Below are 19,699 nucleotides of genomic sequence, written 5' to 3'. Positions count from 1 at the left end.
CAAACGTTTGTACCAAAAAGCGAAATGCAACTCCAAAATGTGCCCTTTGCCAACAAGAAGGTCATACAGCCAACTACAAGGGATGTCCAATATACCAGAAAAAGGTAAAAAGTCAAAATCAACCAGCAAAAACAGCAGTGGATCGCCTTCGTGAAACACACTGCCACATTTCAACTAGTTCAACGACTCATCACAATACAGGAACTTCGTATGCGCAAGTTACGAAAAATGCAAAACAACTGACAAAAAACGACACGCAACTGCCAGAATCGAGCGAGCCGTCTCTTGGAGATATTGTAAAAATGCTCATCAACATGCAAGCCGAATTCAAAAATAACATCGAAACGCTTTCAAAACGATTGGAAAAAGTGGAACTGGAACTCACAAAAGCTGAAGAATGAAGAATCATGGGAATCAATCACTGGACTGATAAACCCTCACACGTCTTACTGACTTCTACCCTATAACAGTCAGTACATCTCATCAGTAGTAATAAATTAACGGAAGTTAAGATTGTACTATTAATACCAATAAAAGGTGTTTTTGAAAAAAAAAAAAAAAAAAAAATGCCCGAAAAATCATAATTTTCATGGTAAACAATCACTCTTCAAATTTGATCGATCACATTGCTTTGCATTTTCTAAAACGAATGTTGTAACAACTCATACAAATTCCATAACAACACTGCTTTGAGTGTTGAAATATCCCATCAAACGGGTGCTGAAATAAGTCACTTTACAACACTAAAATGAGTGCTGAAAAGAGTCGTATTTCAATTCTCGGTGGCACAATAATTCATACCATATCAACACTTTTTTGAGTGTTGAAATAACCCATACAAACTGGTGTGGAAATTTTGGACATTTCAATCTACTTATCTACATGGAAATCCGCCATATTTCAATTCTCGTTTGGCACAAAATCTTTTACTTCATTTGTTTTGAACATGCTTATTGCTATATAAGACTGCTTTAATCAGAGCTTGTCGTTGATTCGTGCAGTCATTATCGATAACGGATGATAGCCGTCCGTAACAGGTCCATTGTCCACATGGTGACATTGTATATTGAACAACACTCAAGTCGTGATCCGATGATAGACTGACATGCTCTCGGTCTATCCACCATTGCAAATGCGCCATCCATTCGATAGATGTCGAATTAGACCTGGTGAATATCTCGAAGATCCTACGTCACTGGTCAGTTGTCACTAATTAACTCATATGACGTTTGACACGTATAATACAACACAGTACAACACATGATACATTATGTATGTTTAAAAAAGCTTTTTGATGTTACACTCAAAGCCCCTGCATGCCTATCTCTTATGTCTGTCAAAGTGGATGCTCTGTAAACGTTTTTTTTTAGAAGTTTCTGTTTTGATGTACATTCAAACTCGATGCTACACGTTTAGATTAATTAAAAATTCCAAAATTGCTTTTCCGGACTTTTTACACAAATTTATTCCTCCGTTAATATCAATTAAACTTTCCTTTGTCACTATCTTATTAAAACGGAATCGTCGTAGCATGAGAAAATTAACTTTTCGTCAAATTACTTTCTGCTTTTTGGAACGGCGTCGTCGTCGTTTCGTCTTATATCTATACATATATATGTGACAATGTATTATCGGGTGCGATGTATTACGTTGCATTTATCCCGAAGAATATTTTCTAAAAAAAGAGGACGACAACACTGTGTGCACACCCAGCACTGGAGCATTATGCATGGAAATACATTGAAATATTTACATAATTTGTTGAAACAAAAACATTCGAGGGCTGCTAACAACCTTGCACGACATATTTCGACCTATGTTCCAATTCCTATTCCGTTCCTAATTAATTTTTATTACGTGACGAACATGAGAGAACAGCGGTAGAACGGAGTCAGGATATGCATAGAACGTAGAACGATATAAGTAATGCAGAAGCACAAAATTTATACGTATTGGCGTGTATATGCATGCATCTTTGATACTATCCAGTGGCAAAACATTCCATTCATAATTTGTAGCAGTGAAGAGATAAATGATAATTACATTAAAAGATAATGTACATACAGTGGAGGTATACACGATTGTTCAATGTGCACAATGTGCATAATAATGCAGTTAAGGATTCGCATAAATGTTTAACTCTGTAGCAGCTATACACATACTGTGTATTATAGTTGCAACCAGATAAGATTACACTACTTAATGCAGTGCTTACATTATTATAGTCGTAGTAGACAGACTGATGACTGAGATTTACTTGAAAGGAGGTTATTTTACAACGTTACATGCTAAAAGCCTATTAATGCCGCTTGTATTGTCAACCCTGAAGGATTAAATGAGACAATGTCCTTTATAGTTCTTAGAGAGTCGAAAAGTTTGATGATTAAAATTTATAATTTTTTGCTGCGGAAAATAAAGTTTAAATTCCTAATGAAAGTTGCTAAACAAAAATCGGTTCCTTCACTGTTCTGTTCGAATGATTACTTTATTGTCTTTTTACCAAAGAAGCGATACTACCTAATGATGCCCTTAAACTAATTGTACATACAACGTAATAATGTCTTTCTTTGACTAAAAATACTTATTGTGAGCTTTTCCCGTGGAGCGGCGTCCAATAGATTAAAGTTTTATTATTGCAAGACCAACGTGGCAGACGTTTCTCCAGTCGTTGGGACAATAGTTTAAATTTTTATGGTCAGGATAACGCTCTTCTCGTCCTTTTTTATTATTAAATTACCCAAAGCAAATGTTACTGTTTCCATGATTACCTGATGAGATGGAAATTTTAATGATGTTAACATTTCAACAATGCATTTCTTTCGTCTATCAAATCGAAGTGGCAGAAACCATTCGCCATTGATTTACCAATGTGCCTTTTCAGTCAGTCAACTACCACTTTGGTAGTCAGTCAACTACCACTTTGGTAGTCAGTCAACTACCACTTTGGTAGTCAGTCAACTACCACTTTGGTAGTCAGTCAACTACCACTTTGGTAGTCAGTCAACTACCACTTTGGTAGTCAGTCAACTACCACTTTGGTAGTCAGTCAACTACCACTTTGGTAGTCAGTCAACTACCACTTTGGTAGTCAGTCAACTACCACTTTGGTAGTCAGTCAACTACCACTTTGGTAGTCAGTCAACTACCACTTTGGTAGTCAGTCAACTACCACTTTGGTAGTCAACTACGAAATACTCGATTTATAAATAGACCAGCAGGCCGAATAATTTCGTCAGTCGGTGTGCGTCTCTCGAGTAAGAAACATCTTTGCTGCTATATAGTTTGGGGGTCTACCTACCAACAACTACCAAATTGCAATGTCTGCTATGAGCGATCGGTTACCAGATAACAAATAATAATTGATTTGCCTGGTGTTGGTTTGCTCATAGTAGCATTGCAATTTACCACCGAGGTAGTCAACTACCAAATATTTGAGTTATAAATAGACCAGCAGGCAGAGTAATTTCGTCAGTCGGTGTGCGTCTCTCGAGTAAGAAACATCTTTGCTGCTAAATATTTTGGGGGTCCAACTACCAACAACTACCAAACTTTCAAATTGCAATGTCTGCTATGAGCGATTGGTTACCAGATAACAAATAATAATTGATTTGCCTGGTGTTGGTTTGTTCATAGTAGCATTGCAATTTTAACTTTTATCAATCACATTTTATTTGTGACACAGACAGACGGACGGACGGACGGACAGATGAAGTGCCCACAATAGGTCTTTTTTTCCTATGGAAAAAAGACCTAAAAAAATTGTTTGGCTTAGTCAACACCTTTATAACCGAACCAGCGATGGGTATATGTTAGGACGAGATTCTTACCACACAATACACGCACGGAATTTTGAAAACCGACAAATTTTCTGTTTCTGGGTTTTACTTGAGTTTTTGATTTCTCCATATAAAAGTACATGCAAAATTCACAAAAAATCAGTAAACCACAAAACAGAAAATGTGTCGGTTTTCAAAATTCCGTGTGTGTAGTTTGAGTATATTAAGATTAAGAACTTTATTTGTTCTTGGACTGGAGCCAATAATCGGCACATTTGATAAATACTGTTTTGCACACGGAAAACATCTCAGTTTCGTATCTAAGCTGTTTTTCTTGGTTTCTATGATTTCTCTCATTTCGTTTGCTACTTCAAATGGAAAATGAGAGAAAACAGTGAACGGCTTAGGCGTGAAACTGATATGTTTTCCGTGTGCAAAACAATATATGTCGTTGCTATATGAACAGTTAAATGCAGAACTGGGACGTGTCACATTAGCGAATTATAGGAAAAATGAAATTTCCTTTGATAAACTTTGCATTTAAAAAAACTAACTTCTATTGATGCGAAGCTAAATTAACGAAATTTCATTTTTCTTATAATTCGCTAATGTGACACGTCCCGTTTCTGCAGTTAAATATTTACATGAATGTACATGCATACCAGTTATGACCGATGCTTCAAAATCTGTCGATTTATCTTGAACGCATACACTAGGTATTCATGAAAATAAGTGCATTTGAATCCATTTGTCCCCGCGGTGACATTAGACCATACCTGGCAGTTTATAATTCATTGATTCATTTAGCTAGCAAGAGACCATCTATAAATAACGTCGGGGAGTAGAGGTTCCAGGGACAGTGCATTATTATAAATTACCTGGCAACAGTTAGTCAATCGTCATCACCCCATCCAAAAGCCGTTCCGTACGTCATTTAAATAATTCAATTTTACTTCGCCTCGAGAAATGTAACAATTATTTGATGTTTAATTACCAAACCGGTAACGATACTTTCCGTATTGTTTTGCATTATAATGAACTTTATTGTGCGCTATCCAAAAACGTTTCGCATGTAACCCGAAACGCAAAACAAACCAATTATTTTTGATAGAACCTAGCGCGTTACCATGTATGTTATAGAGGCAGAACACAATTCCACATATATGCATGGATGAACATGAACCGAGCGCACACACAGTCACCGTATTCGTTTTACTGTATTTATTCCGATGAGGTGAACAAAATGCCGAGTTTTTCTTTCATTTCCAAAATACCAGCAAATTTATAGTGTATATCGGGTTTACGCACTGTGGATGAGCTGACGTTGCCAACGAAATGTATTTTCTATAGTTGCTATTTTAGATGTAGATATGAACTCTCTCAATTCCATTATTTATTTGTAACGGTGGGTATGCCATTCATATATTATTCAATTACGTAATTTGTATGATGTATCGTTCCAACAACCATCAGGGGGATGCATCGATGCACCATGGCAAAAGCATACGCAAAGTCAAAAATATCGGGGGATAATCGAAATTGGAAACCATCAAATGCATCAACCATATTCCCACACATACAGTTAGGATTCTGCAATGATGCCGTGCACTCTCTTTCCCACCCTCTGTGCCAATATTTACTTTTGCTTTGACGCTAATCATTAACCCATAAAATGGGCAAAACTATCATTTTGTGTATAGAATGTACGTATATTTCGAATGTGAACTCATATATGTGTACACGGTGCACACAGGTAGTTATCTATAGATGATGACAAAAATGTTTATCGATACATATGCCGAATAGGTATACTACACACTCTTCGTATATTTACCTGACGGCGTTTTTAAATTCATTTATGAAAATGCATTTATTCACTTCCGGTTCACAGAGTGTATGAATTCATTTTTGATAGTCGCAATGTATGTATATCCTATACGACCGTATCTGCGTATAGGTATCCATTTGTCATACATGTAGGAAAGCTAACGCTCATTATTTTGATATTTTAGATGGAAATTTGTGTTTTTGTTAATTGGTATAGTGGAGGGAGGGGCTAACACGGACCGAACAGTGGTTATTCAACCGACAATTTACGCAGCGGTATTTACGTTTTGTGTGTATACATTATAACGCACAATTATCCATATTTGATTAATGCATTAACCAGAGGCGACTTAAATAGTTTGGCTGTCTGTTACTTAACTGATACCGAACTTTTCGGAATAAATACAATTTTAACTGCATTCCATCCACACAGAACAAGGTTTCTCCTTTTTTTTCTTTCTCTCTCGATAAACTTAATTTTCGAAACTATTTGCAGTTTGCTGATATATACACAGAACGTAATACCTACATTGCTAGACTGTTATTTATTAGATGAAAAAACATTCTGACTTTTCAATTCGGTTTTTCCGAATAAATGGGATGAATGTAAATAACGGAATGGCACCGATATATATACGGAATATTGGATCACAAGTCGTGACATGTTGACATACAAACGATTATCCGTGTTTTGCAGGAACAGTCGAGGGATCTCTTTAATCTGTGGTAGCAACGCGATCCGTACACAGTTTGTTTTCGGAAAATTCTTTTAGTTGAGCTGCATTCTCAAACTAATTTGCCTGATGAGGCGACATAACTACACGGTCAATATCGTCAGGAACGATGTTATCGTTTTTTAGATATTATCGTCCAAAAAAATTTCATCCAGGACGATAATATCGTCTAAAATTATATATTTTAAAATATTTTCAGGACGATATTACCGTTTTCTTTACGATATTATCGTTTAAAAAAACGATAATATCGTTTTTTTTGGACGATACTATCGTTTTTTTGACGATAATATCGTCCTGGATGAAAATATCCGCTGGACGATATTATCGTTATTTTCTTTTTCTGAACAAATTTATCGTTATTTTGGACGATATTATCGTCCTGGTCGATAATTTTTGGGACGATAATATCGTCCTGGACGATATTATCGTTTAAGAAAATGATAATATCGCCCAGGACGATATTATCGTTTTGGACGATATTATCGTACAGAAAACGAAAATATCCATTAGATTTTATAGAACGGTAATATCGTCCAGAAAACGATAATATCGTTTTTTGAACGATAATATCGACAAGAAAACGATACTATCGTCCAGACAATATTTTAGAATTTTTCAATTTAGACGATATTATCGTCCTGGATGAAAATTTTTTGGGCGATAATATCGTTTTTTTAGGACGATAGTATCGTCTAAAAACGATAATATCGATTTTGAGACGATACCATCGTCCAAAAAACGATATTATCGTTTTTTTGGACGATACTATCGTCTAAAAACGATATTATCGTTTTTTAGACGATAGTATCGTTTTTTAGACGATAGTATCGTTTTTTAGACGATAGTATCGTCCAAAAAAACGATAATATCGTTCCTGACGATATTGACGGTGTGGATATGTCCCGCCACCAATTTACCTTATTGAAGCGAAATCACATTGTCTTATATAGGAAGAAATGAAAAAGCATCTTCATCAGCAGCCTTCACAAATCCATAAAAAAGCAGACGTATTTTATGGACAGACCCTTAGAGATCGATTTTTTTTTTTGGAAAATGACATCGTTTCTGTCGTGATCTGTTTGTTTTTTACTAAAAAATAATTATCCAGGACTTTCCACCATGACTAGAAACCGGGTCCTATTTTTGAGAATTTGAATTCCGAAACAGTGATGCTGAATTCCGTTCGGTTCATTGAGAGCGTAAGGCTTATTTTAGGCAACTAAAGTACGTTTTACGAAGAATATGAGTATAATAATTAGATGTGTCGATGAGGGCATCTGTCTCAGCTAGCCTGGGAAGTCGGTTCAAAGAAATGCTAAAAATTCCGAAAAATTCCGACAAATTAATTCCACCTGCACTAGTGATGTTGTTCAGGATTACGTTAAACATTTGATGAGGTTTCCATTTTGAACCGTCAGCGCTAGTAACCTGAGACCCCTGAGACAATGAGTTGATTAAAAATAGTTGGTTTGTGTTTGGAAATTGCCATTTAGTAAATGAATTTCATATGCAGAATTAGCAACAGCTTCTTACTGATCAGCTGGTGTACAATGACTAACAAGCTGCACATTGTTTTCAAATTCGAATTGTAGAAAAAATTATGGGAAAAAAACGTTGTACAGATGTCGCTGACCTCTCACAAATTCCCATCATTGATGCTTATGCGAAATATTGTAGTCCTGTGGTGATGCCCGAGCTGGTAGATAACTAACTGTTGCTAATTCTGCACACGAAGTTCATTGTCTGAGTGTAATGAATTTTCCATAAATAGAAATGTCCGATTGTTCCCTATTTACCCATTTTCACTGGTATTATTCTCTGCATGGACTTAAAAGCTTGCAATCAGAACACGCAATTAATTTTATCTCCACTCAGATCGTAAACTTAAATTCAATAACAGAACTTAAGTAAGTAAATCGGGTGTACATAGACAACCAGTCTGTTTGTGACTTACGTAAATAGACAATTTGTTCACCCATCAATGCGATACAACCCGAGCTTATTGTATTTAAGCTTCCTACACGCTGTGGCATATAGGTAATAAATGGCAAGTGGTAAATGTCTTTAGACGTTGCAAAACCTTCACGAATAACGCAAGGTTCGAAGCGCACACGGGCACACATGAGAGCGATATAATAATTCAGCAATAATAAATGAAATAAATCTATCGAACTAATACTTTAAAAATACTTTTTAAGTAAAACGTCTAATACATTTTCACTTAAGCCAACCCGAGGTGTAGGTGTACAGTACATGTATAACTAAAAGTGTAAGGATTCTAATGCCTCATGAATTATGAGCCAAATATCTCAAAATATAATATTCGGGGCACATATGTTTCGTTTCCCAATAAAACTTACATGCACACACACACTCCCTCCGCTACAGAAAACTATTTTTCTTTTCGAAATTTTAGTTTTCAAACATTATTTGACACATTAAACACATTTATAAAACCCTAACGTGATTCAAATACTTAAAAAGTTGTCCACTTACGACTGAATGTGTCGTATATGCGACAATAAATTCGTAATGTCTGATAATCGGATTTGAAAGGCATCAAGCGGCTTCAAGTTGTACCGTAACTTTAGAAATTGCAGATGGAAATGTTCGCATGATAATCTCATGAATATTTTACGGCGATTGGTTGAAAGGGTTGAAAGTCAATATTGCAAACACAAAATGAAACATGGCCTAATTGATATAAGTATAATGGATGGTTCGATGTCATTATCGTGCTATACGTGCAACATAAAAGAGGAGTCGGAAGTTAAAATTGTATGGACTTCAACTTTTTCGTAGAAATTGCATTTTGAACTCGTTGTGTGTAACTAAAATTGATAACAATCTAGGTACTTCAACAAATAACTATTTTCCTAACGCAAATTTTTGCCTCAACACTAGTGTGAAAAAGACCTTCTTTTAGTATCGAAATAATTATTTATGATGTCGACTGCAAAGAACTCGGTATCGTGTTGTATTTAAACATCTACAGCTTAAACGAGCCATCAGAACAGTCGGAGCGTTTACTGCGAATGAGCCCCGTACAAACCCGTATATCTATTGCGTATGTGACCCTAGTGCGTCTGTCACCATACTTTGACCGTAAGCCTATTGTGCCGGTTAATGTAGTTAAAGTAAAATCTTAGAAATTGCGCATAGCGCAGTTACGAAGCCCCGTACGACTTTCCTTTCAAATGTAACAAAAATTTCAAATAGCCTCAGTCCGAGGACCCAAATTTAAAATTTTTCAACAACATTCTATTCGGTGGTCGATTACCTTCCAATTCCAAATAAAACAAAAATTGCGAAAAGCGGATGACATTTACTCGAGTTATATGCAAAATACACATAGGGCCCTAGTAGCGGCCTTAGTCGAAGGACCCAAATTTAACCATTTTTTCAACTACATTCCATTCGGTAGTCAATAACCTTCCAAATGAAACAAAAATTCGGAAGAACGGATGAAATTTACTCGAGTTATATGCAAAATACACTCAGGGCCGAGTAGCCTTTCACTTCTAAGGCCCTAACTCACCGTCCACTCACCCGATTCGAAAAACTTTTTTTGCCTGGATTGGTATCGAGAATACCTATGATTTGCCGTGTCAATTGCATTGCCATCGTTTATTTTGCCATAGATATCCCCAAAAGACCTTAAAACACTTAGGTGGCCTTAACTCACGAAGGGCCGACCCGAATACGTCCATCTTTGAACTTAGTATCACTATTTGGACTATCTTTCAGGGAAAATTGTTTTTTTGAAATCGGATTGGATTTTCTCAAGATATTGACGTGACGGACAGACAAAATATGTATTGTGGTTTCGTCATCTATGAACATAGGCAAACACTTTGCCCTTACGGTCTGCTTCGACTTCCATCAATTACACACGGCATCGTAATCCTATGAGCCTCTTTGTACTTCGTAGGGGCTAAAAAAGTACTTTGCACCGAGATTCATATAACGATTTATGCAACAGAGGTGCGTCTTCTAAACTTAGCATATTTGGCACATTACGATGCTGAGTTGCATAATGACTTGAAAAATTGACACTACGAAATCAAAGTACAAAAAGATCGTTCGTTCATCACTGTTCTTGAATGAAACGGCACAACAATTAAGGTGCGAGCGCACATAAAAAAGTGTTCCGTTTTACGTCCGTTTTCACTCCGTTTTGCCTTCGTTTAGAAAAATAAAATTGAACTCGATTCAATTTTCTCTCCGTTTACTTGACAGTTCGAACTTTCGAAGTTTCTTTTTTTCCTTTTAAGTTCATTTTCGTTCACTTAATGTTACCAAAACTTGCAACAACATGTTCATAGTGGAATGTCTGTTTTTTTGTTTATCAATTATTTCGTTCAAATGTGTTAAATAAATGGTGATAATAGTTTCAATCAATTAAAATATCAATTAAATTTGATAATAAATACTTTTTCAGTGTCAAATGATATTTTTATAGAACATTTTAAGTGAAAATAAAATTTGATTGACAAACACTCAAACATTCAAAATGTCAAGTAAACGGATGAACCGTTTTCTAAACGGAGAGCTCTCCGTTTAACTGCGCTAGCGGCCTTAACTTTTTGTGTGAAATTCATTTTAATCGAGACATTGAAGAGTTTAAATTTTCCACCATCGAAATTCATTTTAAATCATTTCAGTGCAAATATTCCAACAATATCACTCAAACATCCCATCTTCCATGTATGTGTATAAAGAATCGCAGTTAAAATTGCATGTAATTTCCAGCACTCACATGTACTCACCACTTACATTAAGTGGATGTTGGAAGTGGTTATTTGTCTGAAGTGATAAAATGAATATTCGTTCAAATACATTCCATTCCAACACACAATGGCTATAAGGGAGAAAAAAAAAATCGTTTCTTAACCAAAATGAAAATGAAGAGAAGCAATTTATACGGAATAAATTTCTTGGAAAAACATTTCCATCCAATTCATTGTTTTGAATCCACTCGAATGGCGTCTCTTTGTCTCTTGCATGTTTACTGATGGTTGGAAATGAAGTAGGTGGCTCTTAGACATGTGGTTTCGTTTATTCGATGTAGTGCAAACATACGCTTTCTGTCATATGGCTTTTGCAGACAATGAAATGTTTAAATATTATAACAGCGTTACAAACTGGCTAAATTGCAGTGAACAGAACGAATTATCAAATATTACAAATGATATAAGCATACGAAGCTGAGTTAAAAATCGCTGGCCATTTAAATTTTCCATCAGCCCAGGGCATACCATTGGTATAAATAGGCTATGGAGTTCAGTAATTTTTGTGAAAAATTGCATTTTGCGTGTGTCTCATAATCATGATCAAGGGTACTTTTCAGCACTAAGGCATTTTACGATTAGGACAATCTGAGCCGGATGCACCATGCACCTTGTCCTTCGATAGACCTGTTGTGCGTTCCCAGTAAATTTGTTTTTATAAATGATTTTCGCACTAGTACTGTTTTTGTTGAAGTACCTAGATTTTGTCAAATTTAGCTTAGTTACATAAAACGAGTTCAAAGTGTAATTTTTACACTAAAGTTGACGTCCACACAGTTTTTCATCAAAATGTTAACTTCAGACTCTTTCTACATCTTGTGAACGCAAACGAATAGCGAATACTGAATCACGCACTGATGTGAAAAAGTGACACTGAATTGTTTGCACTGGTGGATCGAGCCCAAAATCATTGGCGCATGAGTGCAATACTTTCACGATAAAGAGAAATAGAATTCGAACCACAAGTTTTGTCACAGTAGCAGACAACAAAGTTATTTCTACCGAAAGAAAATTCCTGGTGAACGGAAAAGTTTCTTAAAAATACTCCCTGGCATACAAGCAAAAATACGGTCACGAGGCCTTCTTACGAACATTTTATCATGACTGTGATAGAACGATACACACGGTTCTTATGACGAGAAGGCTCTACCACGTTGGATTTGTAAGTCATTTGAAAACTTATTTTTGTCAGTTATAACTGATTGAGTAGGAACGGACACAAACTAGCATCAACAACATCAATTTTTATTTGTAACTTGTGTGTTTTCCATTACCTGAATGCCGAGGGGAAACAACTCGAACAAATCTTGTCCCATCTAATTTCATTGGCGCATCTATTGGCCTGCTATATTTCCTTCTATTTGGCTAATATTTCCTTTTATTGGTCACCCATAACAAATAGCACCCGTCCCAGTTTTTGCTCGCACTACTCGCTGTACTTTAAATAGAGAAAAATGTAAATTTAAGTAATTTTCTGGACCGGACTATCTACCAAAAGGTGAGGTTTAGGAGCAACCACTTGAAGTGACATAGGCCAAAAAACACTTCCAAAAAGCGCTAATAAAGCCGTTAAGGACAGGTTCAAGCGCTTTTCATCACAATGTAAACATTTTGCGATGGTAAACACCTTAACCTGGCCTTAACCGTTTTACGTTGGTTTTGAGTCTGAGTGTATACCACACTTACATCTTTAATCAATAAAATAATCTGCAATAGTAATACTCATATCTAATTGAGATACCGCACTTGTGTAACTATATCAACATCAACTTCACATCTTTGCTAGCATTCCACAGTCGATATTACCAACGTCATGAATTAATGTAAACCAATGTTTGATTTATCTAATTGCTGATATCATATCTGTTTTAATTAATTGTGTTTATGCGTTTATTTAGCGATGATTGCAACATTTGTAGTTCTCATAACATTACAAGTTTGTAAGCAATTGGAAGTTATCTGATTCGAAGATATTACCGGAGAGATTTCCTTTGTTCTGTTACAGTTCATAACTTAAATTAACCTTAAGAGGGTGGTTTCCACTTAATATCATGTTCAGCAGAAATAAGTTTTTTTTTATTATTTTCACTTCCGGACAATTGCGTGATCAACAACATTTTTCAAAGAATATTATTCCGCAATATTTCCAAAAATTGAATCAATGAGAAAGGAAATAGCAAATTACTTACCAATGGGGCAAATGCTGGAAATGGTACTTTTTGTGCGAAAATTATCGATCGAGGCGGAACCGAGTTCAGTAAACACACAAGAAGTACCATTTCCATCACCATTGCCAAGTAAGACATTTTACTCAAAAAATTGATTTAAAGTCTTGGCGCCGTGAAGTAAAGTTAACTTTACCTCTCGTTTTTTGAATAAACAAAAACTACTCGACGAGACGGTTACAGATAGTTGACCTTTTAATATGAGATATGACTAGATATTAAGTACTGTTGAAAATTTTGTTAGTGAACTGAAAACAGTACCGACGACGCTTAACTCCAAGTTAAATGTGAGAAAGGAGAAGTTTTAATGGACTGATTTAAAGATCCCAACAAAAATCTCTTCGAGAAAAGTGTGATGCAGTCTTTGAAATACAATTTCTAAAATGAATGATATCGATAGAGTTGACGCTTTCAGCTTCGTTACGCAAAAATTAAATTTTACACCCAATTAGTTCAAACAAGCTGGCTTAGGTTTTCTCATCATCTGCCAAATAATTTTTATAAAAAAAAATTTAGACTGGAAACAACCAAAATTTTACCAAAAAAATCTGCTTTTCTCGAAGAGATTTTTGTTGGGATATCAGTCGTTTTAGAAGTGTAGTCAACACTGCTTTTTATAACAGTTTACAGTTTTAATTAAAAATTTTTACGAAAATCGAAAATTTGACGAAATTTGAAAATTTGACGAAATTCCAAAATCTGACGAAATTTGAAAATTTGACGAAAATAGAAAATTTGACAAAAATCGAAAATTTGACGAAAATCGAAAATTTGACGAAAATCGAAAATTTGACGAAATTCGAAAATTTGACAAAAATCGAAAATTTGACGAAAATCGAAAATTTGACGAAAATCGAAAATTTGACGAAATTCGAAATTTGAAGAAAATTGAAAATTTGACGAATTCGAAAATTTGACGAAGAAAGTAATTCTCTATCTGCCACCATTCAAGAAATATCTCTAAAACCCCAATTGACCCTACCATTTCCAACTTTCGACATTTTTCACATATGCCCCTCTGTTCTACTCGTAAAACTCTGAGACTTTGCCGAAGAAAGTAACTCTCTATCTGTCACCATTCAAGAAATACCTCTAAAACCCTAATTGACCCACCTATTTCTAACTTTCGTCATTTTTCACATATGCCCCTCTGTTCTACTCGTAAAACTATGAGACTTTGCCGAAGAAAGTAACTCTCCATCTCTCATAAGCCAAAAAATGTTACTCCTTTCATCCTACGCTCGAGTAGCTCAAAATTTGGTCACTCTAATCACTCTAGCTCAAACGAATATGCCCCGATTTTTGATTTAATTATTTTTTGTTCGAATCGTGTTACGAATACCTTTCATTTGATGGGTCGCACGCCTCTGTAGGTTTCAATACAGCTAAGCTACAGCCGAAAACGCGTTCCCGACCCTCGAAAACCACACTCAGAAACCACTTCGAGGCCAATAAAACAAAATTCTGGTTTTTCCTGGGGTAATGGCGTATCACATTTTCATTTTTATGCCCACCCTGAGGTTCCTGCAAAATTTCATGGAGATTGGCTGACTAGTTTCCGAGATCGACCGTCGATAGATAGACAGATAGATAGATAGAAACATACAGAGTAAGTTGAAAGATTTTGATTGTTTGGAAAACGTTAATTTGGTGCATTTTCTATCAAAATGACCAACTTCAAAACGATGTATCTCCGGCAATTTTAAAGTTACATAGTCGAGTGATAGCTCGTTTTGCTCGTATTTGAAGCGCGAATAAGATAGAATAGGATTTGTGGTGATACAGGCCAAAGGAAAGAAACTTAAATTCTCGCCTATATATAGTTGCCGCGTCTCAAAAAAATTTCTTCGTTCTTTTTTTGGAAGTTAGACTGCGTCAAGTCCTCCGCTATCGCTCCGGACATGATGCACGACAGTTTCAAGTTACACGACTTCTATGAACTTACTCACTATTGCGTTTACCCTTCGTACCCTTAATTTTACGCATATATTGTATCAGCCTTTGGCAACTTAATTTACACTAGACGCTTACGTCACTTGATCATCGCCGCTGTCGATGACAGATAATTAACTCTGGTTAAGATTGTGCACCCTGTGCCTAAAAAAGCCGTTATCACTCGATTTCACAATAGTTATGCAACAAGTTGTAAAAAGTTGTTTGTCACTAGATATAAAATTATCAAACGAGCGAAGCGAGACCCTTTGTACGCCACCCAAATGACGCATGAAATAGTTCACTTTTCGCAGCACCGTTTCAGAAATAACTCAGATCAACGTTCGTATAATTGATCTGAACTAGCGTATTCGCACAGTCCGACACATATCGCGCAATATTTCCTCAGATGAATGAATTACCAATCTAAACTGCAAGTAAAATGTACTTATTGATATGTTGTGTCTCATTGGTCGTAAACATTTTTATTCAATTGAAAGCGTACACACAGATTTTCCGTTTTGTGTCTGCATTGTGTCAGTTACATTATTTCATTGAGCAATTCAAGAATCTAAATTTATTTAAATTTATTAAAAGAAGCGACAAAAAAACGTGCATGATTGGTAAAGACATGATAAAATTGATGTCGACTGGCTCAGCAAGTACTTCAATGTTATATGGTATCATATACATAACTCAGCCAGAACACGAAGAGAAAAGAATTTGAATAAAAATTTTCAAATCAGTCGCGTCTACGTGATTAGGAATATATTTTATTCGTTTTTTCTCTGGGATAAGCTTTATATCGGTTGTATGGTGAATGTTTATTCCATTCGCTCAAGAGTGTTTGCATTTAATTCGGTGCACAGATCTATCATATCGTCTTGCCAGTGAAGTTATTTAGATTTTCGAATTAAATGACTCTTTTGAAGCAGTAAAATTTGCTTCGTTTGGAAAACAATTGATGAGTCGTACGTAAGTGGATTTTAGCCAATTTCACAACTCGTCTCCACCCCGTTTTAGCAAGTGCCAAACTTTTCCAATTGTTGGACACCTAAATTTCGTGAGTCTTTTTCCACACCGTCAATCCATCTCTAAAACTTTCTTCGGAATTTGGCTATCATCCATGTTATGTCCATCACAGTCTGGTTGACGTGATTGCTCCGACAATTGTACCTTCCCCAAAGATTTCATTTAGTTCACCAATGGTTCTCATCCTACATCATCCTTGGTCGTTTATAGAATCGATCTCGATACTTTACGCTCAAAGCTTCGATTCCTACTTTTGAGGTAAGGACCATGTTTCGCAGGCATATGTAGGAATGGATCGGATAGAGGCGAAGTTTAGTGTTTCTAGTTTCTACTAACGTGCTCATAAACGATTGCTTTAGTTCGGAGAAACATCTGTTCCTTTGGCGAAGCCTCATCCTGATTCCTTCGATATCAGCGAATTTTGAAATGAGCTTTCGGTGATTTCAGTTAAAAATTTGGTCGACTTTGTTAGTCAGCGAGATTTAGTTTGAGAAGTAAGCTAAGCATCGCTCAGTGAGCAATCATACATTTTAGATTATTGATGCCAATGGAGATAGGACTAACCAATGGTCACATCGGGGTCTTATATACCTTAAAAACTGCGGTTTACCCTTCCTCAAATTAGTAATATTTTCAGTTATTCGATTCGGGACATTAGAATTTTCATTTTGATGACAATGTCAATCGTTTAACCCAATCGATAATAAAAGATTCCGCAATTAATCCGAGCAAAGTCCACAGTAGTCCTGTGTGTGGCATTATAAGTCCTTTCAAGTTGTATGCGAAATCACTGAAATAAAAACAATTTTGAATACCACTACTGGACCTGGTCTGCTCAAATTTCTAGATGAAAATTTGTCCGATGACAATCAATACATTGAGCTCTGAACAACTTACGAGTAATCCCAATAGTCCTGACCAATCATCAACAGGAAATATCCGGTCGTAAATTCGAATGTGTAACCCATCACAGTGTATATTAGACCACGCATGTAAACCGAAACATTTTTGTGTTGCAAGTACGGTGCAATGCGTTCCATCAGTAGAAAACCAAGTCCATAAATGGGCAGTATCAAGACATTTGTACGACCTGCAATATTAAGAAACCAGCGTTTTCAAAAATTAAGATTTTCTGGCGTATACTTCGAACATGATGCCAAGCAGACCGTACAGAGCGGCTCGGGCGCAGGGCGACAATTTTTTGTTATTAGTTTCGTTTAAATTCTTTCAGTACATTTTTCAACCATTTTCCTAACAATACGGTCCTTAACATCTGCCACTTGCGACGCAAATTTCTTGTTGTAAAATTTTCTTTCACAAATTTTTTGAGTCAATTTTTTGTTGATAAAACTTTTGGGTACGACGCACAATACGTCACCCTCAACGATATCAGTTATTTTGTAAGTAAGATAAAGGACCTGCGTCACATTTACCCTTTAAGGGTTTTTGACCGATATCACCACTTTTGTAAGTATGTCATTTCGACAACATCAAAAAACCTTATGGAAATTTAAAAATTCTAGAGAAATCAGTCTCAATCCCAAAATCTAGAAACCAATCTTGGTACCCCTCAATTATATCGAAAATAACCCAAATCCATCGAAAGATCCGATGGAAGTTAGTAAGTGCTAGAGGAATCATCTGTCATCCCAAATTTTAGGAACCAACCTTGAAACACTTCACTAATGTCGAATATAACTCAAATCCATCAAAAAATCCGATGGAAGTTAGGAAGTGCCAGAGGAATCATCTGTCATTCCAAAATTTAGGAACCGACCTTGGAACACCTCACTCATGTCGAAAATAAACCAAATCCGTCGAAAAATCCGATGGAAATTTAAAAATTCTAGAGAAATCACTGTCATCCCAAAATTTAGGAACCAGCCTTGGAACACCTCATCCATGTCGAAAATAACCCAAATCCATCAAAAAATCCGATGGAAGTTAGGTAGTGCCAGAGGAATCACTGTCATCCCAAAATTTAGAAACCAACCTTGGGACTGTCATGCGAGACAAGCTGAAAAAAATCCCAAAATTTCAATTATCTCACACGACAGGCCTGTCAACGAAATACTTGTTTAACTGCCACTGGTCATAATAACGTGAAGCCAAGATACTCTCGTCACTTCATTGACGATTTTGAACACAAAACATTCATTATCTCATTTATGTTTCGATGGTTGTGTTGCCGTTTCTCACACAATCATACTTGAAAACCAGATAACACAAATTAGATTCAGACCGAATACACACCGACACATCTCGCGATTACTAACCGACAAACATTTCTTTTTCTTTGTAATAGTAGATTACGCACCTCTGTCCGAAATGTTTATTTTGACGATTTGGAAGTTATGCGACGAGCCGAAGGAGTGGTATATAATCCAAATCATCAAAATAAATATCTTGGACAGAGGTGCATACGCTATTTTATCTGTCGAGGACAGACATATCGAGATAAAAAAAAAATCCCTAGAGAGATATATACGAAATTTTATCGTTCTAAGGCAGGTAAATCGTCTTATTTTACATTCAATTTACCGACAAGATCCAGTTCCCCTTTAAGCAAAGTATCCAGCATTGCATAAAAATACACCTCGAACGTAATACCAAGCAAACCGTACAGAATGAATCGTACGAAAGGTGACAATTTTTGGTTATTTGTCGATTTGGATTTGGTTGAATCTCGACCCGACTTCATTTCAATTTTATTCACACGAATATTCTAATTAATAACTAAAAATGGAATGAATGCTTGGTTTCACATCACTGACTGAGAAAAACGATATCTTGGGTCAGTGTACATGTTGATAACATGTTGATAATACAGATGTTTTTTCGGCAATAGTGACAGGCCCGTACTGGTCATATTGTCAATCGGATGATGCCCGAACGGGTATTCGATTTTTCGTTTTACCGAAATGTCTTTTTAAAAATTTGTTTCCAGACATGGCAGGTAAATATAGGGGAAGCTGCGGGAAAGTTGAAAAAATACATTTTTAATAGACCGATTGTATTTGCAGGCGCTTGCAAATAGTGGCTCTTGTGGACATTTTGCTGTCACGTGCACATAATGTCTCTTAGATGCTATTTGCACACACCTGCAAATGAAACCCAAGAGACACTATTCGCAGAAAAACGCGAACAGTGTTTTAATATGAGCGGCCGCAAGTTTATATAAAAACAGTTTTTCACACTTTTTCCCACAGCTTTGAATTTCAAGTGATTACACATTTCGATACAACTTTATACAAGAATGATTCGAGTGAATGTGATCCAACACGGCAGAGTAAAATAAACCAGGCAGTATCGTCCATTTTTGAAACGTCAAACAATGAACCTAATACACTGTACAGGGATTACAGCAATCTAAAAATCCA

The 19,699-nt window shown here is 36.0% G+C and overlaps 1 protein-coding gene and 1 long non-coding RNA gene across 3 annotated transcripts in view; one reads left to right on the top strand and one right to left on the bottom strand.

Annotated features, from left to right (window-relative positions):
* LOC119076040 (hemicentin-2) overlaps positions 1-19,699 on the top strand; it is a 151,397-nt gene that overhangs the window by 12,541 nt on the left and 119,157 nt on the right. The gene's annotated exons all lie outside the window — the stretch shown is intronic.
* LOC119076177 lies at positions 16,925-19,073 on the bottom strand. Its single transcript, XR_005087545.1, has 3 exons — positions 18,861-19,073; positions 17,217-17,409; positions 16,925-17,109 (listed from the first exon to the last, which is right to left on the bottom strand). It is a non-coding gene; the product is annotated as an uncharacterized LOC119076177 (long non-coding RNA).

This window comes from Bradysia coprophila, unplaced genomic scaffold (genome assembly GCF_014529535.1).
Source record: "Bradysia coprophila strain Holo2 unplaced genomic scaffold, BU_Bcop_v1 contig_232, whole genome shotgun sequence".
Lineage (NCBI taxonomy): Eukaryota > Metazoa > Arthropoda > Insecta > Diptera > Sciaridae > Bradysia > Bradysia coprophila.
Note: the sequence above shows the minus strand (reverse complement) of the source record. Positions and strands in the feature narration are given on the sequence as shown.